The sequence below is a fragment of the Nasonia vitripennis genome, chromosome 4 (assembly GCF_009193385.2).
Source record: "Nasonia vitripennis strain AsymCx chromosome 4, Nvit_psr_1.1, whole genome shotgun sequence".
In the NCBI taxonomy this organism is placed as follows: Eukaryota; Metazoa; Arthropoda; class Insecta; order Hymenoptera; family Pteromalidae; genus Nasonia; species Nasonia vitripennis.
Window position 1 is genome coordinate 31,107,208 of NC_045760.1, and position 24,897 is coordinate 31,132,104.

Consider the following 24,897-nt stretch of genomic DNA (forward strand, 5'->3'; position numbering starts at 1 on the left):
GCATACGTTGAGTCGATGTAATTTAATGGGCGCAGATCGACAAGCATTAACACGACAAAAGAAATCGAGATAACTCTAAGCTCTATGTCAACAGTTGAATTCATCGTCGGAAATTAGAAGTAGGATATGTATATAAGGCGTTAGAAGCACGTGTTGGCGTGACTTTACGATATATTATTAGTAGACGTCATCCGATCGGTTTACGTAAAATACTACTGTTGAGGAAAATCGGTATAAAATAAGTGAAGCTGCAAAGTAGGCGAGTGTAAATCTTATCAATGCATCCGCGGCCTCGATGTCTTACACGAGCGTTATATTCAACGAGATAAGATTTTATCTGGATTTTTCAGATGCGAGAGGGACTTATAACTGCTGCTATTTTATCAGATTTTTAGTGTACGCTTCGAGTAAAGATAAAAGTATTATAAGTGAAAAAAAAGGTTTTTATCCAAACATGTTTATGTCCGTCTCTTTAATTCGATCAAGAAACGTTAAAACCTCAACGACGGTTCAACGAACGCGTACCCCGAATTCTCTCCGATGACCCTCGGCCAGTTTGGGATTCAAATAAAGCCGAATCGAATTCAGCCATACAAGATCGCCGCAGAGTGTCGGGATAAGTGTGAACTTTGAATTTCAAATTTTAAGCTATGTCAGATCGTTTATAAATTTCTTCCCAACAATACGACCTTATCCGCCGAATCTAATCTACAGAGCCGAGTCTCTCAGCATCGAAGCATCGGAAAAAGGCCCGTGGAATCGAAGAAATCGAAAAGAAAACGGCGTTGCGCAACACTAGCTTGTATCTCTCGCTCGCTCCGATAAGCGAAAGCGCGAACTAACAGCAGCGAGAGTCTCGGGGGTGTCGAGGCAGGAAGACAAACGATTTCCTAGTGACCTACATTGCGAACTGGCCTCTCACTCGCTCTGTATATCGCCGGCAAAATCTCTGCCTAACTAAATAAGCACTTCGTGCGTGTGTGTCTGTTTAGGCGTAGAGACTCTCGAGGTTGTAAACAACATTGCGAAATGCGTTTGTATACACTTTCTTTCGATTTTCCGCTCTGTTGTTTGTTTTGGGCTGTATTATAGAGGATTTCGCAAGCTGTCGATGGAAAACCGCGAATTATCGAACAATGGCTGAGCCTAAACAATGCCTTGCGAGTGTAATTATAGATGTACCGCCGAAAAAAAGTATATAAACACAAAGTGCTCATTATCAATTATTAAAATTTATACCAACTCACGCGACCACGCGAAGCCTCTCTATATACGTATTTAGCCTGTTTTCTATTATTACGCGGCGTCTCAGCGGTAAAAACTTTTCTGGCTGTGGAAATGATATTACTTAACCCAGGGCATAAATTAACATAATTCCAGAGCTAATTTACGAGCCGATTCCGGCGACTCCCACGGACTAGACGCTTTCGGCTGCCTTCACTTTCTCCCACTATGTGCAGCGCAGATGGATTCTCCGATACCCACACACTTTAGCAAATAAGCGGGAAGTTCGAATTTACGAACATACGCGCATTCCTCCCTTTATAACCCGAGCAAAATAAATAGCAGCAGTAAAGCGTACAGCGCCTTTATGCCGAGAATCTTCGCGCGAACCGTAACGATCCGTATAAACCCCGTATAAAACGTATACAACGTCTGACGTGTCCGTATATTTTCACCGACGATGCAAGAACCGAGCCCACGCGATAGTTCGATGCATTCGTATAGACCTATATACACACGGATCGAAACTATCCAGAGCCTCACATTGTGTATAGTATACATCGGGACGACCAGTGGGGCGACGAGGGCCGGGAAAAGTTGTGCGTTATATGCGAAAGAGAGAGAGTGTTATACACACACACATACACACAAGCGAGAGATTGATTGATTCATAGCCGTTGTTGTTTTACGGCCGCGCTAGGCACAGCGTCTCTGATGAGCCTATGTGCGAGGAATTTCGCTGTGCGCGAGTTTTTGCACCCGTGAAATTTTTTTGTGGAAAATGTCCGCTGATCAGTGGGTACTATAACGCAGTGAGGGACATAGCAAAGTGCCTATGCGCCACCTATCGGCAAAAACCGTTAGACATGCCAAATCGCAAAGCTTAACGGCAGAATCCAGCCGTAACGATCTGAAAGACTCGCAAAAACGTCAGCGGGCAAAAAAGAGCGACAACAGAACAATGCGCATTTCCAATGCGCTAAGCGGAAAACAATAGACAAAGAGAAAACGCAGCCGCGGCGCATATCAGAAGGCCGAGAAAAAAAGCACAGCTTGTTCGATATATTCGCCATTGTGCAATATCGGCTCATACGCACTTCGCATCCGAGAATCGCACCGTAACCCTTCACTTTCTTCCCGGAATCTCATCCATCGAAATTTATCCAGGGTGTGTGCTGCACTCTATGATTTATTTCGGCTCCGTTGACTCTGATAGAAAACCGTTGCGTAATACCCGTACACACTCGAGGATCGGTAATGAGATCGAGTGCCAGGTCTTGATTTATAACGAGAAAGGCATTTCGTTTTCGGACGAGCGCATTAGTCAAGCGCTGACATAATGGCTCTCGTGTTTTTTTTTCGCCCCGCAAATTGATCAATCTCGAGGCTTTACAACCGCGCCGCCTATCCAAATAGACACGTATAAAGCCCTCAATTAAATCCGCGACTGCTGCAGCGAGTCTCTCTCTCACTCTCTCTCTCTCTCTCTCTCAGCGCCAATTAAACCGGTGGCTACACTTTCCTCTCGACGTTGCATCATATACGAGACGATGACAATCGCACCGATGAAAAATTCGAAAATCGAATCAGCTTGCAAAATGCGTGATGGTTTGAAATTCTTAACAAAATGATATAGACCGTCGAAACGAGGGTTCAAGCACCTCGGCTCTCGATGGAAAGTCGAGCGATCGCTTCCGACGAATTGTCTTCCTTTTATTCTCTTTGCGAAACATCGACCTGGCGAGTAGCGCCGCTTGGATTGGGACACGGCTGCACTATAATGCAGAGAGAGGCCTTTCGCAAACTCTCCGGTTGCATCGCATTGTTGCCCCGAGAGATGTGTCGCAATGGAGAAGAAGAAGAAACCCACAGCGCGTTATTTTTCCAGAGCAGGCACTTTTCAGAGATTGGATTGTAATTAGCTGCCAGCTCTGTGGCGAAATGTATTTTTAGGTTATAAAAGTGTGCCATAACTGAATTTTCAATCGCTTATTGCAAAAGCCTCTGATGCAAACCTGCAGTGCACTAGTGTTTGGTCGGATAAGACGAACAAAAACAGTGCACTCGGGTCGAACATTTGCATAAACATTGGTCAACACCGAATGCTAATCCCATATGTCCTACACGAGCGTCAAGTGTTCTCGAGCTTTTTTAGACACTATAGCGAAGAAAACAATCGTGTACATAACGTCGAGGCGGCTTTTTATCCACGACGTGGAGTATAAACACGATCGATAATCGACCCTCGATCGCCATCGGCTGTAACTGCTTTCGTATACAGAGAAGAGGAGAGAGAGAAGGACGTTACGCTGCAGGTGCGCCGACGCGTTGCATATGCGGAGCAGATGCATCTTTGTCTCTCTCTCTCTCTCTCTCTCTCTCTCTCTCTCTCTCTCTCTCTCTCTCTCTCTCTTGCTGGCACGTGCCGGCAGCTGGGCACAGGTGAGAGGGACGCGTGTCCGAGTCGGTATATAAATCCGAGACTGTATAATGTGTGTATATAGAGTCGAATTTAAGCGATGCTTCTTATCGGCCGAAAAACGCATAAATCTCGGATTCGCCGTGTGTAATCAAGGGAAGAAATTCTCTGGAATTCATAGAGGCAGACGGTAGAGTGGCAAATACAAAGGAAGAAGAAATCCGTAAGTGCTGCCAATATGGCGAGGCAGGTGTTGCAATACGGCACGCGACCACCTTTTCTCTTATTCTCTCCTTCTTCTTCGGCTGATGCACGTCGTTTTGAGCTGCATCTTGTAATTGCGGCTCGTTTTTGTGTGTTTCGGGAATTCGTTGCTCTTTTTTCTAGCGGTTTTATAGGGCTGTTCAATTCGGGATTTTTCAGCACGAGGAGAGTTTTGTTCTTGAATAAAACACGTGTGTACGTTTTCGGGAAATCGACGCTCGCTTTACCCCAAGAGAAAGATAGCGTCTCGTGTTTACCCAAATTAAAAACATACGGCGACGACGGGCTGAATGAAAAATATTCAATTATACTCGACTGCACGCACTCACGCCTCGGCTGACGTCGTATGCAAATACAACTTTTACAGATCAGGAACGTCAAAATTCATATCCTTTATTCTACCTCACATTTTCCGCGCGAAATTCGAATACATTCCACAGAATTCGAGCTCTGTGCCATTCACCCACGCATTCCACAGGCATCGGCTTACATCACGGCAAAAAGCATCAGCTCTCCCCCCTACAGGTCTGCACCGTAACGCCTCTGAAAAACTGTCTCGAGTCTCCTGCTACATTTTCCTGCCGAGACTACTGCCAAGAAAAAGGGAGATCATTCCGAACGATATAGCTGTACACACGCGTGTAACGCAAGCGCTAAACTGTCGAGCGAAACGATAGCCATCGCAATATACACTGTATACAGCTAAGGAGGAGGAAGTTAATTAGGGAAGGAAATTGTTAGTCGCGATTAAAGTCCCTCTAACCCGGCGCTGATTTCTCTTTCGCGTGTGTCGTATGGTTTTTCGTGAACCTCTGCACCGACATACTCACCCTACCCTGGCACATTTATACAGTTTGGAAATCGAGTATTGTCAGTTGTCGTCGCATCAGACTTACCTGAAACAAAAAGAAAAGATTCGCATTAGTATTAGTCGTCTCAAAAGTTCGAAAATCCTCGAACCCTTTACTCCCCCAGGAATCTCCGTTCGCCGCACCCCGGCGCGATTTGAAAGTTAAATATCGCGACTATACACTCCCACTACCTCATCGTGAAACTTTCGCTCGATCCCGCAGCACATCCCCCATCAAACCTTTCAAGAAAAAAAAAATGCCGGAAAGAAAGATCAACAAAGGAAGCAAAAAAAAATACACCCAGAAGAAGAAGGGCAGAGGATATACGGGCAGCTGCTAGACACCAGCTGGGCGATATGGCGCTTGCGAAACGAGAGCGTATGCGCAGCGCACTGTCTGCGTCTTCGGGGCATTGTTTTCGATATTTTTCTGCCAGTTTACCACCACACGTCTATATCTATATAATAAATTTTCCATTTTTACACAGCAGACGGTATATGGCATTTTTCCTCTCGCGGATTTAATTTTAGCATCTGCGCCGCTTTGTATGATAATTTCAGGCCCGATGCAATAATTACGCACTTTTGTGCGTACTCCTATATATAGGTATATAACCGCACGGTTTCACTTTCGATTTTTTGCCTCTCGCGACAAAAGGAGAAGAAGCAGAAGAAAAAAAACACATACCGCGCTGTTGAACCGCAGAAGAAGAAGAAGGAGTAGTCTCAGTGTGTTACAACAAAACGGCCGCGACATCCGTTTCCTCTCTCACGAGAGAGCTGAGCGAGAGAAGATCGACACCGGCAATTTCTGCACGCGTCTCTTTCTTTGTCTCCACCTTTTGCGATCTTATTTTATACTTTTTTAAATGGACGACGCGCGTATGGGAGGATACGGTTTAATTGCAGGAGACGAAAATTGTCACTCGTATGCGGAGATGTTCATTGTTTCGGAGAAAGGGTTATTCGGACGAGCCGCATAATTTGAATATCCATATGTATTTACGCGCTCTTTTGAAGAAAATAATATAGTACAGCCGAAATCCCCGCGATCGCAGCTCACACGCGAAAATGATCAAAGGGTCAGGGCGAAATTCAATTTTATACTATAGGCTCTCCGATTCGCGCGTCGGTTTTCATCGTAAGCAGAAACGCGTTTTATTTCCCTCGCAGCTCTCGATGAATAAAATACAGTCGAGGGGAAGCCGGCAGAGGAGAACGAGAGCGAAAGTGAGGTAAATATTAAAAGCGTGTGTGTAGCGCAGGAATTTTTTTTTTTCGGTCGGTATAAATATTTTGGCCGATGAATTATTATTTGTATTGTATCGCGCGCGTTTATTCATAACTACACTCCACACCCTTTCTCGGGACAACCCACGCGTTGGGAGTCATAATTTAAGGAATATCGCCGGGCGCGAATCGTGTATTTATACTTTTCCATAAATCCCCGACACCGCGGGCCTTTTAAACTTTGGCGCGGTTTTCAGCGCCTGGGCCGACTATGGGTCTGAATTATCGTCATCGTCTGATTCGAGAAATTATTAGCGACTATAGTCGAGTTTTTATTTTTCGAGACGCTTTTTTACCGCGTATAACGAAAGAGACGGAAAAGCTTTTAGAAATTTGAAAGAAACTTTAAAACGCTAAACATAAGTCGTGGTCCCGAAATGACAAAGGACATCTCTGTCCATAGGAAATTCAATGGTCCGGACACATACATTATCTCCGCGAGAAGCCGTCATTCGCACACAATAAACCGCACACGAATATTACACACGACCCTTCGGGTGGAAGATTACAGAAAAAAGGCGCATGAATTGAAAGTGAAGAAGAAAATTGAAAATCGAACGGATCCAGCAGTGCATCTCAGCTCGCTATATAGCAACAAAAATAAAAGAGCAGCAGCCTATAGACTCTTACGCCCGACGACCTCGTCTGGGATTTTAGAAAGGTTCTCTCTCTCTCTCGCTCCTTTGTACCGGAGCCTCGAGTCCGAGACTTTTTGTTGGCTTCCTTTTACCCGTGCCCTCCTTCGCTACTGGATTCTCTAGACGCGCGCGTTTATAGTTTCTTTTTTGCGCCGGGGGTGAGGCTCTTGTTTTCAGCCACACATATCAGCTCCGAGTTTTCTTCGCGAGTGACAGGTGTTTCGAAATTCGCAAACATTGTAAAGGTTTATCGAAATAGCTGGCCTTTGTCTCTCTCGGTTAAAGAGCCTCGGGTGAACTGGCGGATCTTCCTCGATCGCTTTTATCGCCTCAAAAACGGATTCTCACGAGAGACGAGGCCGCGCTGCTACCGCCTATACTACGTCGCCGAAGAAACCGGTCCCCCTTTCGGCGAGAGAGCCGAGAAAAAAAGGAGCATTTTTCGCTCGGCCGAGATCCTTCTTCCTCCTTTTTTTCCTATACTAGTCGATCGTATAGTGTGTATAGGTATATAGGGGAATTTCGCGGGGAATGTCTGCGTGTGTGTATGCACAGAAATAGCTCGCGAGAATTACTTTTCGGTTATACGAGGGAATCTCGCCGACGTATTTGGAGAATTTTCGCCGAGGGATGGATCTCTCACGGCGGCTATTGTTACAGGGATTCTTTGTTTTTTCGTAGTCTTCGAATTCTTTGCGAGGATCGAGCTAATTATCAAATTTACGACGTAAAAAATGCTCGATACAGTGTATACAAAATTCGAATAAAGAGCCAAACAGTTCCAGTCAAATGGTTCATCGAAGAGGCTGCACACACAACAATGGCTCGTAAAGAGGGTGAGCCGAGTACGGCTAATACGATTGATAAGCACTGCAGGGCCGCCTGTATAGACAAAAGCCAGCCTCATAAAGCCCCGGGAATATAAAAGGAAAAAGTGTGTGTATGCGACGCAGAGGAGTGAATTTGACAATAAAACACACTGCGTCGGCGTAATTTTTCCCTGCTATACACGTAGCTTATAATACAGAGGGGAGAAGAGAAGCGAATACATAATGCTCTCTATACTTCGGGCTGCACAATTGGAATTATGAATATTTATGCGAGTGGGCGGCGAGATTAAGAAATAGGGTTGCATGCGTTCTGGAGGGCGACAAAACGATACACTTCGTCGATTTTTAATTAAATTTTTCCCGCTGTAATAATAATTAGCATCTCTATACGCGACGTCTTAAATGCGTGAATAATGGAAGCCGCGGGAAAAGAGCGTTTTCGAGATAATTATCGTATATAGCTACATTCGAAGCGGTACACCTCATGCAAATTCGCCACGTGCTTCTGCGGAGCAGCGACACACAAATTAGATCTCTCAGGCGGCCGAAATTTCGTCTCTCCTTTCTCACGTTGAGCGAGCGAGTTGCGTAAGAGAAAAAGAGAGACGCTACTCCTGTTTACTCGGAAATCGCGTGTTGCACAGCCTTGAGCGCATTGTGCGATTTCGCGCTAACTGCCGCGAGCGAATCCCTTTTTTCCGCTTTCTTAGTTCTATACACCGTTAAGCCAACACTGTATTTCCCCGAAGATGCGCGCGGCGTTGTTTTTTTCTTCGGAAAAGATCCAGGTCAGCGTCGAAAAATCTGGCAGTGCAAACAGATATATGTATCCGCGCAGCTCTATAAATAGACATTAAAGAGCCGCGGGCGTCGGACATAACCTAGTGTAACCCAGAGCTGTTTCTCGAGTGCGAGGACCCCCCCGACTGTATAGACACGAGGAGGGAGAGAAAGACGGGACGGGAGGAAAAGTGGGATCGATTTTCGTCGCGGCGGCGGCCCTGGCGGCGCGTCACGCGATGATGGGCGTATAAACGCTTTATTCGCTATAGCGATCTTGTTTCGTTAAGGATATGCGGCTCTTATATTATATGTAGGCGACGTGCGCTGAACTTGAAAGGAAGCTTAGGGCTGATTACGTCTGTTTTTGAAAACTGGACGTAACGGTAAGCGCGAGTGTCGAGAAAGTTTCTCGGTATTATTACACGTAGGAGCTAAAGTGCTGTCATTCCGAGAAAATTACGTTCCGGCTAAGAAGCTGCTGCGAGCAAGGAGTTACGAAATAAAACAGTACAGCTTTGCAGCTCGCTATCTCGCGCAGATCATCCGATTAAGCTACGGCGAGTTTTCAGAACTTCTCCGGTGTTGAATTTCCGAGTGTTACAAGCCCCGAAAAGAAAAGCGATGCAACGAGCGCACTTTCGTTTTTCCCATAGGTATACATGTGTATAGAGCCACATGAGAGTTTCGGCAATCCTCGGCAGCTCTCGGAACGGCCGAACGCCGGCTTGGCTTATCGACACGGCGATTTCGCGACGCTCAGGTGTTGCGCAACTGTCGGCGGGCAATTTCAACCGAGGTTTATTAGATTTTCCGGATTCGCGACTCTTTTGTCATTGATTCGAGAGGATTTCAGTCGTTCCATTTCGATTCGGACGAAAGTCTGACGCGGCCTTAATATTTACAGCGTTTTACTTTTACGCGCGATATTATCAGCTTCGGGGCGGCTCGCCGAGTGTAAGAATAACGCTCCGGCAGTGTTGGGATCGTATCGGTGGGTCGTAAAAACGTCCAGATTGATCAGATGCTTTCGCTGTATAACGTGTACGTAAGGGAATATAGTCGAAGCGAAATTTTTACACTGACGAACACGTTTAGCAGAATCATCCTGATGTCGTCCAAGGTCACTCAACATACAATGAAAAATCGCAGCCACATCCAGCGGATATGACATCCCAGTTGTCCGCTCCATTAGGCCCAAGTGAGATAAAAGCGCGGATCCATCCCGAAAACTAATTTCATCGCTGTGCGATGAAAAAAAACTTCAAAAGCCAAAGCTTCCCATACTTCGCACACTGCAAAAGGAGCCAACGACCCTTCTCTCTTACTCTCTTACTCTCTCTCTCTCTCTCTCTCTCTCTCTCTCTCTCTCTCTCTCTCTCTCTCTCTCTCTCTCAACCCCCAGAAGAGCTATCACAGCATCGTATATGGATGTATACATCAGCGCGGGGTCGCGAAAAGACAAGCGACCGGGTCAATACTCGGGGTGTCCCATCCGCTTTAAGGGCGGGAGAGGCAGAGCAGCAGCTATAAAGGGAGGAGAGGAGGTTACTTCTGCTGCCGAGAGCAACACAGAGCGCAGGGGAGGGAGAGAGGGAGCTTTGCCCTAGCAGCAGAGAGAGGGAGGAAGTACGTTGGACCGCCGGAGCTGAGCTGAGACTTACGCCGACGCGCGACGACGCTAGGGGGCGCTGTGATTGTGTTTTTATACTCCCTTCAGCTCTGGGTGTACTGTTTTTATCAGGATTTGAAAAAATCGATTGGTAGTAGACGATATAGTCAGAACCAACCGCAGAAAAATGATAATGCCGTCGACGGATGAAAAGAAAAAAAAATAGCAGACGTAGCCGGCGGGCTCGTTTCGAAAAACTCCTCCATCGACGCGTTTTCAAAAGACAGCGCGTGAAAGGCTTCCAGCTCTCCGCGTACGTGTATAGCGTGTGTGCACCGCTACTGCACGGTATAGAGCCGGTGTACCGTTAGCTCCCGCGGAACAGCCGCCGCGCTGGAAAAGAGACAAAAGAATAGAGAGGCGAGGCATAGACGGGGAAGTGGATGGCGAAGAGGGAGCCGGGGATATAAAGTATGATAAACGTAAGGAATATGGAAATCCTAGCGGTAGACTCGCTCCTTTTTTTCCCGCCGCGCGCGATTAATGCAATTGTAAATTAAGTCTCCGCGTCGAGATTCGAGAGAGAGAGAGAGAGACGCATAGCTTAATTAGCGGAAGCCGGGCAAAATAGCTTCGGGCGCTATAGCTGTCCCAAACTTTTCGTCGAAGCAGCGTCGCAGGTGAGTCGTGAGAGACGAAACGAGACTCGTCGCGGGGAAATTTAAAAGAGAATGAAAGAAAGGCCCTGAATGGAATAGCGAATCGAAGAGGGGAGGTGGCTATTCTTCTGGCTCCCTCTTTTCTCTCCTATAGCGTCGGATCTTGATTGTGTAACTGTCGAGAACGTCGCCTCCTCGGCGCAGTGTGCGATTAGAATCGCATACCGTAAGCTCGAAGCTCGGCTGACCGGAAAATTCATCTTCTCTTACTCGAACAATCGGCTATTCTTCCGCGGTTTGCTCGCCAAGCGATGATGTAATGAACACGAGCGTACCTGAGCTTTGCGGTCGTGGGTTAAGGGTAAGGCCAAGGGCAGACCTTATTAACCGGCTTCTTAACTAGTCCGGTGTTGACCTGGGTCAGTTGCGCACATCAAACCGCCGTAATTAGATACAGTCGTACTCGCGGCTAGCGGACTACTTAAGCTCGTGTTTGTTGACCTCGGCGGAGCTTGAGGCTCAGCTGATTGTCTGACCAAGTGAATCAGGGTATATCCTAGTGTTCCAAGACATTGTCAAAGCTTCCTCTGTGATTATACAACTCAACGCCATGCATCACCCTCGACTTCCATCTCGAAACTTGACGTGTATGCGCGCTGCGATAAAGTCTCCCCCATAGCGATTGATCGCAACGATCCAACAATGGGCGCCCGTTACGCGCCGCAGTTAGAAAAGCCATTGTTTTAGTCTCTGGGCTTCGAAACTCAGCAGTAGCAGTTGCTGCGCTCCACCAAACTTCTTTTTCTCGCGCGAATCGATCGTCGAGGATTTTGTGTACTGAGCTGGGTGAAAGTCGAGAAGTCTTCCATCTTGTTAAGTAAATACAAGAAAGCAATCAATTCGTTCTCGTCTAAACAGGCTTTGGTAGTGTGTGTTCCGCAGTAAAATCCCTCTTTCACTCGGCGAATAAAGAGCTGAGCCGAACTGTCGGTATAATTATAAAACATTAATAGGCGACTATACTAGTACCGCGAGACTAGCGATGAAGTATACAAAAAGCCTTACATATCGACCACACATTCCATAGCCTCTCGACTAATGAAATCATCGATTACCTCCAGCAAAACGTACAATTTCACAAACCCAAAACGCCTCTCCTACTCGCGTAAAAGCTCGTGAGGGTCAAAGTCGAGGCTGTGCAAGAGTCGATTTCCCATGAAATTTTCATGCACACACATTCGACTCTCAGGTCACGCACGAGAAAATAATCGATCGGTAGCTGGTGAATTAATAAAAACTCGCCGTGTTCGACCCTCAGCGATGCGTGTGTACGTGTGCAAGGATGATTTCTGCCACTTATACGTGCATCGAAGACGTAATGCGAGGGATGTGTTATACCATCGAGTTCGCTTACCTGGGACGGTTAGGCTATTTAACGTTTGTATTTGTGAATTTGATGTGTGCTTGGATCGAGGCTAAATTTAGCGAGGAATTTCGGTATCTCCTGTATCTTAGATTGCATTTATCTCGTTAACCCGATATCGTTTTAAAAGTTCAAAAGGGCGTATCTTCGGCCATTTCAATTCAAGCGTGTACACACGCCGATAAAACCCGAGCGAACCAGACGCGCAAATAAAACAAAAAAAGGTTTGTCATATACATCCAGTCCTCGACAATCTCAGTCGTGAAAAACGAGAAGATCCAGAGAAGCAGGAAGAAGGCAAATATATCAGCCCTCTTCGAGAGCCTCGCGAGGAAGGAAACGTCGAAGACGCAGGAAACAATAAAAAAAAAGCCATAGAGTCGTCGCCGTAAATAAAACATATCCGATAGCGTTGTCGCGTGTGTGTACGCACTACAGACTCAAGGCCACAACCCTCGCCTACGGCGACGACAACCCCTTCCTCTATTATAATCTCTGTCGCGAAGCTACTGCATCTCCCGTCGAGTGTACGTGTGAGGGAGGTGATGCAGGGACAGATGCTGCGCTACATAGAGGGTGAACGAACGGATGGACGGGAGGAAGAGATTTGGGAGAGACAATGCGTCTGCTGGGGAGAAAAGAACGCGAGGATTTATAGCGACTCCGGTCAGCTATGTATCAATGCGTTTCATATATTTAAGCGATAGAAGCTAATTTTCGAAGCGAAACCGATCGCGCTTATTTCAACCCTTATATTGAAGTCGTGTATACGTTATAGTTTCTCACGAGTCTCCGCTTTTAAATTTTACATCGCGTTCTCTCTCTCTCTCTCTCTTTCCCGGCCTTTATGTGCCTTCCTTTTGTGCGGTTCCGCCTGGCGTCATGTATTTATAAAACGCGGGGAGTCGCGTACACCCGCGGGTGAATTATTGATCGGAGAGAAGAACACGTGCCATTTTTCTCCTTTCCCGCGATGAGGAAAAATTATGCGGGCTGTAACGTAACTTTTATACACAGCCGCGTATGTAATGTAACGAAGAAGAAGAAGAAGAGTGAATACGGCGTTGGGACGTAGGCGAGAAGTCCGAAATTAAATGCTGCGGCCATTAATTCACGGGGTACACACCCCCGGAATAACGAAACTAAATACATAAATTAGCCGAACGCGCTGTACGAATCTCTCTCGGGGGCTAAAGCGACGAGATGCAGTGCAATAGCGTTTTATATTATATGTCGTTTTTCGTTCCCTCTATACTCCCTTTCACTCGAGATTCACCCCTTCGTCTGTTCGACAGAAATTGAATAGCCCCCGAATTCCCTTTCGGCTGACCTCTGTCGCCTTTTTTTTCGCCATATATAGCCGAGCGGTTTCTCTTTGGCGTATATGTATAAGAGAGAAATAAAGAGGGTTGCATTGTCGAGTTGACGATGACGGAGAGGGTGGACTGATACGTTTATCGGATCAGGAGATTACGGGAGGGTATGTGTGTGGGTTCGAATGATGCAGAACGAGGAGATTTCGACGTAATAAAGAGCAAGTTTTCTAAATTTCTCGAAAGCCCATTACCCAACAGGCCATACGACACACACGAAACGTAAACAGGAGTAGTCTCGCACACATACGTGAAAAACCAGTTTGCGGACCTCTTCCGCAACTGTTTCACGTGTAGGCGAAGACAAAAGCAGAGAAGAAAGTATATAGGGGGACTGAGAGGAGAGAGAATAGAGACGTGAATGCTAATGTGAGAGCCGCGACGGCAGAGGAAGAATTATCGAGATCGAATATCGAGCAATCGATTCAGCCGCGAAATGCTGATTTATTTAAATCGATATAGGTGTTATATCGTAATGCCGTAGTCCGAAAAATGACACAAACCAATGTCCCAGAGCGGAAAACGAAACAATCCAGGGACTAATTTTCCGTCGTAAAATTGCAAATCCTCTCGCGCTGCCCCGCGTCGGAATAGCACGACGAAGGTATAATCGATTCTCGGACGGAGAGACTCTCTCTCTCTCTCTCTCTCTCTCTCTCTCTCTCTCTCTCTCTCTCTCTCTCTCGGGGGGTTGTTGGCAAAAAATTGCACGTCGCACGGAAATCGCTTCCAAGTACGAGCCGCGCGGCGATTATATTATTTGCCCGCGTTGCCGTTATCCTTGAGCTTGTCTCTCTCTCTCTCTCTCTCTTTCCTGTTCTTTTTCGCTCGTTGACGTTGCGTGGCTCGATAATTCGACGCGTGATTTCCTGGGGGAATCGTCCAGCTGTCATAGTCGACGGGACGACGTCTGCTTGTGGTATGTGTTGTACACTTTCTGTGTTTTGATTCTTACGTAAGAATCTCTTTAAAAAATGCAGATTTATTCGAGCGAAGTAAATGCCAGAAAAAAGGGGACTGACGACCCTTAAAAAATGCAAAACGCGGTCGACAACAGGTATACAACGCGGAAACCTGAAATGATTCAAGGCGGAAGGATACACCTCTCGAGCGCGACGAAAAGGGTATGTATAAGGCGTAGCTTTTTTAAAGAGAGCTTGCACGATAACAAATTCACTTCCGGCGCTGCGCGTGGCTCACGCGACCGCGGGGGCTTCACGCGTAATTACGCATCGCGCGCGCTTGGGATAGGTCGTGTGGTGCGAAAAGGAGATGACGCGATTGCGCGATGCCTTAATTATATTTCCTCTGCCATATCTCAATAATAATATAATCCTAACGGAGAAGTATCGAGAGAAGGGTTAGCGTGGATACACGACTTTCAACAGATCGTAAAGCGCAAAACGCCGCTCGTGTCGTGTGTATAACGATACAACAATAATAGCGTCATCGAGGCCAGAGAGATACACATACCGTAGTTGTCGTCAGCTTCAGCAGCGCGACGGGAGTGTGTATATACGAGCTGACGTAAGCCCCGGCTGATTACGTGTCGCGCGAGTGAGCTGTTTATATATACGTGCACTGTACTATATACTCGGGCCGGAGGCTCGACTCGGCTGCTTTTTCTCTTATATTCGCGCTCGGATTTCTCGCTCCGTATGCGAGATGCTTCGCTTCGTTTTTTTTTTCCTAACCTGATGTCTCGCACGCGCGACTCAATCCGCGACGACTGTAACGTTACACTATAGCGCAGCCCTTTATTCCTCGGACGAAATCGAAGCGTATAAAACTCTGTAATAAGTCGAGCGCTCGAGCGAAGGCCTCGTCCTTCGAGTCGCGTCTTCTTCGTCATCAGCTGACGCTGAGAAAGAGTATACACAGCAGCAGGAAGAGAGCCGGCGCAGCACACCGGAAACGCGCGATTAAGGACGCGGTCTGCATGTGCACTTGGCGCGCCGGCGAGTCTCGTTGATTGGACGTGTGTTTGTGCCGTAACAGAATTTTTTTTTGTTCGCGATGGGTATATAGTATAATAAGGTTTATTTCGAGCTCTGGTCATTTACGACGCGTGTGTTTACTGTGTGTGGGGCGATCGCAGGTCTGCTTAATAATGGAATGGAATGGAAGAGGGATTTTTATTTTCTGCCTCTCTGCTGCTTTGCATGAATCTTTCAGTGGGAATGATTTTAATTTTATAGCAGCTCGAAGAGAGAACACAATGGGCGGCGTGTGTTTACCGCGAGTCGTTGTACTCGGATGTATATGTATATTAAACGCCGATAGTAATAGCTCGCTGTTTATAGACTATCTTTGACGCAGTAGTGACCCTAGAGCTGAATTCAATCGATGCCTCGTATAATAATTCATGTAAATATAGCTAACGATTTTTTAATGAACACGTCCACGTCACCTCATCATCAACGACAACGAAATCCGTATTAGTAAACCCCGAAAAAACGCGCAGCGTCTCTCCCACAGCATCAATCACATCCCCTGGACAAAATAAAACCATCACACAACCGCCTCGAAGCAACAGCAGCAGCAGGCAAGAATTAAAATTTTCAGTGCTCGAGCAGCGCGCAGATACCGACGGGACCCAAAAAACGGAGCAGCAAAACTGCAGCAGCAGCTCTAGTCCCCCTTTGTCCCGCTCTGAGGCCCCCGCCTAAACGTTAGGTTCACCGCCTCACACACAAAAAGGCACACACAGACAAGGTGGGGGTAGAGAAGAGGGAGAGAAAGGGGCTGTTGAACTTTCAGGGTCACCAGCGCACTGCTTCGACGCAGACGCGAAAACTCACTCCTAAAACTCCCTCGAACCTCCTCCTCCTTCTTCTTCTCGGCTCTTTATTACGGCCTCCAATCCGTCCGTGTATACAGTGTGTATAACGGCGCGTCTCTATCAATCTTCGCACACTGTATAAACGAGCAAATATTGTTTCTGCGCATCAGGGGATGCTACGCTGCACGACGCTTCGAATAATTTCGCGAGAACCTCTCGTCTATTTTTAGACACACGCGTCCAGTTCTTCCTCTCCCCTACACACACGCACTAGCGAAGGTGGGCCGGCCGAGGAAAAAACGCGAGAGAGACGACCTTGAGAGCGCGAGGACGACGCGCCTGAGTGAATTAGACGTGCATACACGCCGAGTGCGAGCTCTCTGCGTGAATTGTATACGTTATTGCGATAAAAAATAGCCTCAATTTTCCCGAAGCACCGGGAGCAATTACGATAAAATCTTATCGCGTTCTCTCGCGCTTGTGTATTATTCAGCGGGATCTCGAGTAACCCCGCGCGCGCAAAAACAGCCCGAGACGTCTGGGCAATTTTTCTCCTCGGAGCGAGCGAGAGGAGAGTTGCTGGAATTGATGCGAGCTGATCTCGTAGCCCCGACTAATTCTCACCCCCTGTATGTACACCCGGAAAGAGAGAGAGAGAGAGAGAGAGAGAGAGAGTGATGCGCTTTTCTCTTAATCTTCGAAATTACTTTTCGAGAGAGTGTGATTCCAGCGCTATTACTGTGTGTGGTAATCCGATAGTCCACCGCCATAAGAAAATATCGTGTTGAGTCTGTGAGCGTTGAACAGAGGTCAACTGTGTTTCTCCCGCGCGCGGCGACATTCCGATCGATGACGTTGTATACGATTCGATCGCGACTGCATATAGGTAAACGACCAGCGCCGGCAGCAGGTTCGCGCATTCCAAGCTCTCGTAGTCAGCAAAAAGACACAATCCCCCGATAAATCCGCGAGAGGCAAAAAGAGATCATGCGCCTAACGGACAAATAAGGCGCCGAACTTCTCGTAGACGACGTGTATATGGCTAGTGTACAACTCGATCCCCGACAACCTGAATAATTCATCGCGGCGGCGGTGGGGCAGGAATCAATGGAAATTTCGCTTGTGATTTCATTCCGACGAATTATGTGCCGCTGCATGCCTGAAAGAGCGAGCGAGCGAGCGAGAGAGAGAGAGAGAGAGAGAGACTATACGCTCCGCGGAGTTCAACGTCCGGACTCTCCTCGCGCATATACACACCATCAGAGAGAGCGGGTGTAGTGTGCGCCGCTCTCGGTATCATCCGCCTTCCTCCTCCTTCCATCCCTACTCCGAGAGAGACTCTCTCTCCTCCTTCTCCTCTGACCTACCGGCGGGCATGCGTGTTGCCGTCGGGTTCACCTATGCAAGTATCACGTGCGTTTGTGTGCTGCGGCTCTTTTGCTCTCTTGGTTAGGCAGTCTTCTTCTTCTTCTTCTGCTTCTTTTTTTTTTTGGGAAGAAGAAGAAGAAGAGAGAAAGGGAGAAGGGGAAGGAGGAACTGTTGAGGGAAGGGGACGGAATTAGAGTGGAATAGAGGTTCGCCGCGGATGGCTGAGCTTCAGGTGCAGCGCGAGACGACGAAGCAGCGGACGCTTTGCTTGAGAGATCTGTTTGCCCTGGGGATACGGCCTGTGTTGAGGGTTTTTTTCTTCGCTGGGATCGGTTCCGTGCGTAGGGGAATCGGGATGGGATTTTTTTTTGTTTCGCTGAATGCCGCAGATTATACGCGCTTTGGAGAGATATTTAGATGGGGAGATAGTCTTTCGTGAATTTTTGAAAATTTAAAAGCAAAGTGCAGCGCATCTCCTCCCGAAAAAATTGGCCTCAGCGTGTAAAACGTCATCCCTCTACTCGGCGACATTATTACGCGCAAAAGAAATAAATGAGAACGCAGCAGTAGCAGCAGCCCCCGTTTAATTAGTCGCGACTCCCGCGGGGAGATAGAGTCGAGGGTGATGTGTACGAGAGAGAGAGAGAGAGAGAGAGAGAGAGCGCGACATTTAAAAAAGGAGTACAAGGGACGCACGCGTGCACACACGAGGGTGCAGGAGAGATGCTGATGATTATGGGCGTCTTATTGGAGGCCTTTTATTAGGATTTAGCCGAGTGCTCGGGAACAATCGAGGACGGAAATTGGCTCCGATAAGTAGCTGAAAGAATAGCGTGTTACCAGGAAACGCGGAAATCTCGGGTGTTCTGGAAACCGTGTGATTTATTGCAGGGGTTGAAGTTCAACCGATACTGCGCGGCTGCTCTACATTGATCATTCCGTATTAACCGAATATATAAACTAACACTGAATCAATGGAATTAAATTAGCGCCAATAATGAAAAGCCGGTCGCGCGTCGCAATACATATTATCGGGAGAGAGAAGTGTGTGTATAGGCACAGCCGGCGCGCGAAAATCGATTAATTTAATCAAGCGACGGGAGAGAGAGAGAGAGAGAGAGAGAGAGAGAGAGAGAGAGAGAGAGAGAGAGAGAGAGAGAGAGAATAAAAAAGAGTAGTCGCGACGCCGCGAATTAATCGAGCTTGATTTATTTAATGAACACACGCGACCGGAGGACTGTGAGTTTTTTTTCTCTTGCGCTGGCTCTGATAACGCGCCTGTTTTCGTAATGACGAGGGACTGATAATGACTGGCGCAGTGTGTTTAATTCGCGGAGGGATTTAAAGCGCGATTTTTTAAATGAAACGAACTTTCTTACGAACGGAAAACTCGATTTCTTTAAATCCCAAAGATGACTAAACCCGCCAATCTCTCTCCGCGATGCACCTCCCACGCGCATCATCTCTGGCAAAAAGGGCATCCGCGGCGAGTCTGCGCATATGAGAATCGCTAACGAGTCTCTACGCTTGCAATTACCAATTCCAAAGGAGAGAAGCGCGCGAGTGAGTTTTTCTCTCTATACCTTTCGAAAGGCTCGCTACGCCTTCGCGTAGAGGTGAGCGGAAGAGGCATTTCCTTTTTCCGAGCGTTCGACGCCCCCGCGGAAATCGACGAGAGTATTGCAGTTGATCGGGATTCTTTTTCTTCACTAATACGCGCCGATGACGTGTGTTCGTTACTGCAGAGCGAATTACGCAAAAAGTAGCGTATACGAGAGGTTCATCGACCCTTTACATGTGCATTCCTTTTCTCGGACCTTTTATGCGCTTCTGCAGCTTTGTAATTAATTATCGGAAAATTGAATCGCGTAAGCGTGTGGTGTAAGAGACGCGTGTTAATTGGTATGTGAAATCAGCGAGATGTGTGCATAGGGTAATTAATAGTTGGCCTGATGAATATTGATTTGTGGTATTTTTGTTTCTGTTGTGTACTCACGGCGTATACCGAAGCTTCTTAATGTGGACGAAAGTGAAAGTCGGTTACTCACCTGAAACAAAGAGAAGAAAACGGTTATGACGACGCATTAAACTGGGATAGTTACATTTCATCGATTAAAGCACTAAAGCGTTTTACAGCCCGAAATTTGCGTCGTTGAAAGACTCGAAATTTCAATGTTTTACTCCCAATTAGCCGATGATTCATCCCCGATAAAAGTCAGCCCGTCAGGTATAAATTTCGCTAATCGCTCGCTTCGTTAAAAACTAGAAATATACTATACGATTCGAAATTTCACCCCCCCCCCCCCAATACAAACACAAAAATTAAATGCCGCTCACGCATAGACATCCCCGAGATAAGCCTAATCTCGCCCGGAAATATTAAGACTACGCGATAGCTTTGTGTATACTGGAGGCAAGTTCTGTATTGTGGATGATAACTCGAGGTGTCGTGTCTTATCGTATACGCGAGCAAAATGTGCAGACTCACGGAATTCCAGAAGTGACGCGAAAAAAGAAGTAAAAAATTTTTAGCAGCTGCAAAAAGAATCAAGGCAAAAAGGCTGACGTTTATAAGTGTGCGACACACCTGATCACGTGACTCTCGCGAGTTTTATCTTGGATATATTCAATGTCAGGCTCTGGAATTGATCGAAACTTTGTGCGCGATAAAATCTAGATACTACCGAGGATGTTTATCCGACGGAAATAAGACTCTCAAAGCGCTGGAGTGACATTTCAAGCGGCAGCAAAACAAGGAAAACAGTCTCAAAGCTAACGCGAACCATTTGAAGTTTCACGTAAGAACGAAAGACAGCCAAAAGGAGGACAATTAGACTCTATTTTCGTCCACCCGGTAATTACGGCTCATAATTAGCCCGCAGGTCGCATCTGCACACACGTGACCCGCTTTTCATCGCTGGACATCGTTTGACTTTTCTAAATCATCCTAAATAACAAAAAAAGAGTAAGAAAGCCAAGGACGAGGTATAAGTACAAAAACGCAAGATTGTTTTTAGAACGAATAATACCAACTTGCACTATTATACATTCTCCAGTTGAGAGCGCGTGCACGGCTCGTAAAAGAAGTAAAGTCTTGCCCTCGGCCGCGAGTGGGTCAATGCAACAAGTCTCGCGAGGTTGTCGTCGTCGTCGTCGTAGTCGCGAGGGGCGATAATCACCGTATTGAAATGCGCGCGAGTAAGCGTGTAGCGCAGCGTTTACGCGCGCGAGCCTCGAGATCGCCGGCGATTAAGCTGATCCGCGAAGGCGAGAGTTTGCGGGAAAAAAATACCAGCGAGTTTAACGGGATTTTCAGTGTAGTTGATGCTTGGTTCTGGCAAAATTTTCGATTACTAGCGTGACAAGACAAGCTGGAATTAGGCAAATTGGTCGGCGCCGCTCTTGCATCTGTGTGTGGTTTTATTATCAAAGGGCAGCCCGCGCGCGTCTGTTCCACCTTTTTCGAATAACGAAATTGGGCTAATTGACGGGAATTTCACGGCTGTCTGTGTGTGTTCGCGTGTCGCGACGCGCTGATTGGAGGCTGTGGTTGTTGTTGTGGCTCTAGGCGCCGGAATACACGTATACCTCGTGGTTTATTGTGTCTGTTTGGCTGTGTGTGTGTGTGTATACGAGAGAGACGCGCGTCTGGAAGGATGAGAGAGTTATTGTATTGAAGGATAGCTCGAAGGGATTTAGAGGGGGGCGTGACGATTGCCCCAATTTAATCGTCCGACTGGATTCTAGGATGTGTTTAATTCTCGGAGACTTAGAAGTATTTTCTTCGAAGGTCGTTACCAAAAAGCGAAATATAACACTATGCAAAATCCTTCACAGCGCAGCGCGAGAGAAAAAAAGTCAAAAAGTCCGTTCACCGTTACGTCCTCTCCTCCACGACAACGAGACGATCACGTTAACATTTCGGAGGTCGAGCTCTCTCTCTCTCTCTCTCTCTCTCTCTCTTGGGCTCTGCGCGCGCGGCGAGAGAAAGAGAGAGAAAGATTCACCTGCGCGTTCGAGAGCAACGACCGCCGCTCAGAGGTGTACACACACAGACATGCACGTCGCGTTTATATATCTCCTGGAAAAAGAAGCTGAGTAATCACGTGCTCCCGATGACAGCACTATACTCGTGCGTTTTAACGATTTTTCACGTGCTTTTGAAGAGACGATATTTTGCGTTACGGGCACGGAGTCTCTCGTTGAGCAAACGCTTCTAAAAGCCCGGCAATTACAAAAGTGCCCGAGTAAACACACTTGCAGTCGAGGGAGAGAGAGAGAGACGCGAGTCTCGTGCTCACCATTTAAATCACCATCCGCAGTGTAGAGCGCTCTCTGTCGTCATCGGCTTTGTGGAATTTAAAGTACAAGCTCCCACATTGACTCTCTTTCTACGTCGGCACAGCACAGGCACTCGCGAGATCCTCGGGCGAGTGAAGAAATTAACAACAAAATCTCACTTGTTTCACTGAATAATACGTAATCTCGATGTTACATCGATGAACACACTGAACACACTCGTATTTTACATATTATTATTTCTAACCTAAATCCTACATATAGCCGCACAACCGCGCATAGACATGGGTATACACGGGCGCGTGTGCATCGACTATATAACGGCAGTGACGAGGGGAGGAGCGTTGGCAGTGGATGTACATGTAGTAGATTGTTGAACTCGCGCGAATCTACGTGTACGATATTACGAGAGACACACTGACGATCGATGCGATGAAAAAGGAGACAGTCTCGAGTAATGTTCGTCTCTCTGTGTGTGTGTAAAAGAAACACACACAGAAGCGTGTGAATGAGAGAGCGAGAAGCTCCTCCCCCGCAGAAGGCTCTCGCGCGACTGACGCGAGCGAGCTAGGGCGCGTAGGGTCGACGGCGGCGTTCTCTCGCGGCGAGACTCCGCTGCCGCGAGCGCAGGGGAAGGAGAGCTCGCGCATATATGCGCCTGTGTGTTGGTGAGCCGCTGCTGCTGTTGCTGCTGCTCGGTTGGAGGAGAGGGGAACGCACCGAGCGCTATGTATACTCGCGGCCGAAGCCCGAGGTAAAGAGAGAGAGAGAGAGAGAGACTGGTGTGCTGTGGTGGGGGGAGGAGTATTGATACGAGGGTGAGAGCGAGCGAAGCCAGCGTGGTGATAGTGAGAGTTGGAAAGAAACATTTCGATGATCGCGATAAACGCGATTGATCGGACACTGTAGATTTTTATTGGGAGAGGATTTTTGAGATGGATCGCGCCGTCTGGATTGGAAAAAGGAAGGATTGAATCGAACGAGCCCTAGAGACACAGATAAATCTACGGCGTGGGTGACGATAGCGCGACACATAAACGCCGCGGAGAGAGATAGAGAGAGAGAGAGAGAGAGAGAGAGAGAGAGAGAGAGAGAGAGAGACGTGGAGGAAGACGGGTAATAGCTGAGCGGATGATTGATAATGCCTCTATACTGTGCAGCGGTGTGTACAACGTAGACACAGGTAGTCACGTCCACGTCGAATTAGAACGTGCGAAACAAAGCCCGATAACAGCGGTGATTGACGCATCAGTGGTAGCACACATTTGGCGCTGCATAAAAGAGCGAAGCGAGAGGATGAGCCCTTTTAAACTGCAATATCTCCCGAAATAACCGCTCGAGCACGAGAGGAACGATTCATTCGACGGCTGGGAGCAAAGAAAGCAAAGAGATCGAGGCGAGAGGAGAAAGGGGAAGACAGAGGATGGGTATAGGCGGAGAGGGAGCAGTAGTGGGGGAAGTCGCGCATGCGCTCTATTAGCCACCGCCCGACGTGCAGCCTCGGGGGAAGAGTTTTGGCTGCTGCTGCTCCGCGAGCTTGGAATTCTTATCGTCCTTTGATCGGCTGCGTGAGAGCGATTATCTTCCTTCTTCGCGAGGCCTTTCGCTATTTTAGTTTTTTTTTCTTCCACTCGTCCGAGAGAGAGTTTACGGACACGGATTGTTTTTTTGAAACGCTCGATCCTTCATTAGTGGCGGATGTCTGCCGACGCTTTGTGTGTCATTACGAGAGCCATTACTTATTAGTCCCGAGAGTGGATACGCGTATACACTAAGAGATACAAGGTGAACACGATGTAACGTGGGTACAGTTATGTGCCGCTGACGTTCAGACCTGTCGATCCATAAGAGAGAGACAGAGAGAGAGAGAGAGAGAGAGAGAGAGAGAGAGAGAGAGAGAGAGAGAGAGAGAGAGAGAGAGAGAGAGAGAGAGAGAGAGTTGCATTATGCGCGCGAGAGTTTTCCTTCTGCGTCGCGATTATTGCCGAGCGCTTACGGCGGAGAGTCATCGACGTTAATGTCGATGCTTGTATTTATAGGTAATTTTTTACTCTCCAGCTTCTGGCGAGGTTTAAAAATAGAGACGACGCTTGCAACTTTGTATAATTAGGAGCTAATGGGACGAGCTTAGATTTTCATAGCCGACGGCGGCTAATTCAATTACGAGAGTAGTGTGTTGCAATTTGCGTATAGCGGATGCACATGTAGGATAATATTTTCAGAAGAAATAGCGTTAGACAGGGTATACTGGATTCAAACCTGTTGGTGTAAATAAGGCGAGTCCTTAATGCAAAACCTGTACTCGCGCGCTACGTTATCCTGCGAGCATTATCTCTAAGGTACTATCTGCGCGCAAAACTAGGAGCCATAAATTCGTTTCTAACTAAGCCCAAGTATACGACGCGCAATTATTTAATTGGACGACACTCAATTATTATCCATATACCAAAGTAAAATTCCATCCCTTATAACGTCCGCGATTACTCAGAAACCGCAAGCTTGACCATCAAAACTCACCGCAAAATCAAAACGCTCCAGAGTATAGAGAGACAAAGGAATACAAGCCTCGTCGGTACTGCTGCACATTTTTTACGGTTAAGCCCTTGCGCGCGCGAGCGTTGATCGTAAAATTCGCGCTCATCGGCTTTTTGCGGCGATTCGATTTTTCCCGCGGATTTATTGCCCACACCCGCGCGTAACCCTTTAACGGCCTTCTTTCTGCGCACGCATATACGCGTGTGGCTTTGACTTTTTTTACGGGCTTTCGAGATGCTCGCGCGCGAGGATTTTTATCGAGGCTTTTAGGGCTGGTGGTTGAAAAATAAACTATTGTTCGGATATCGATTTCAGCCGAACTAAGCTTTCCAACGCAAAAAGTCTCCTTAACAGGAAAACACTTTGCGGAAACTTCGTGCAGCACGCGTCAGAACCGCTCGCAAAAAAAGGCGAAGGAAAAATAATTCCCATAGCGCACAGCATCCTGAGCAAACAAAAATTTCCATTCCCTCCGTAAATCTTCAATAAACCTTTTCCCTCATACCACGTCTACACTCTCCGTTCTTCGTCTCGCCTTAGTCTGTGTATAT

The 24,897-nt window shown here is 47.3% G+C and overlaps 1 protein-coding gene across 2 annotated transcripts in view; it reads right to left on the minus strand.

The window, feature by feature from the left end:
• The window catches only part of LOC100120693 (histone demethylase UTY), a 63,271-nt gene that overhangs the window by 19,947 nt on the left and 18,427 nt on the right, over positions 1 to 24,897 (minus strand). The window contains exon 1 of one of the 2 annotated variants that reach the window (XM_031930286.1): positions 21,814 to 22,372. The exons of the other annotated variant lie outside the window; for it this stretch is intronic. The gene's annotated coding sequence lies outside the window, so the exon portion shown is untranslated. Of the gene's footprint in view, positions 1 to 21,813; positions 22,373 to 24,897 lie in introns of those variants that run through there. 2 annotated transcript variants of the gene reach the window in all.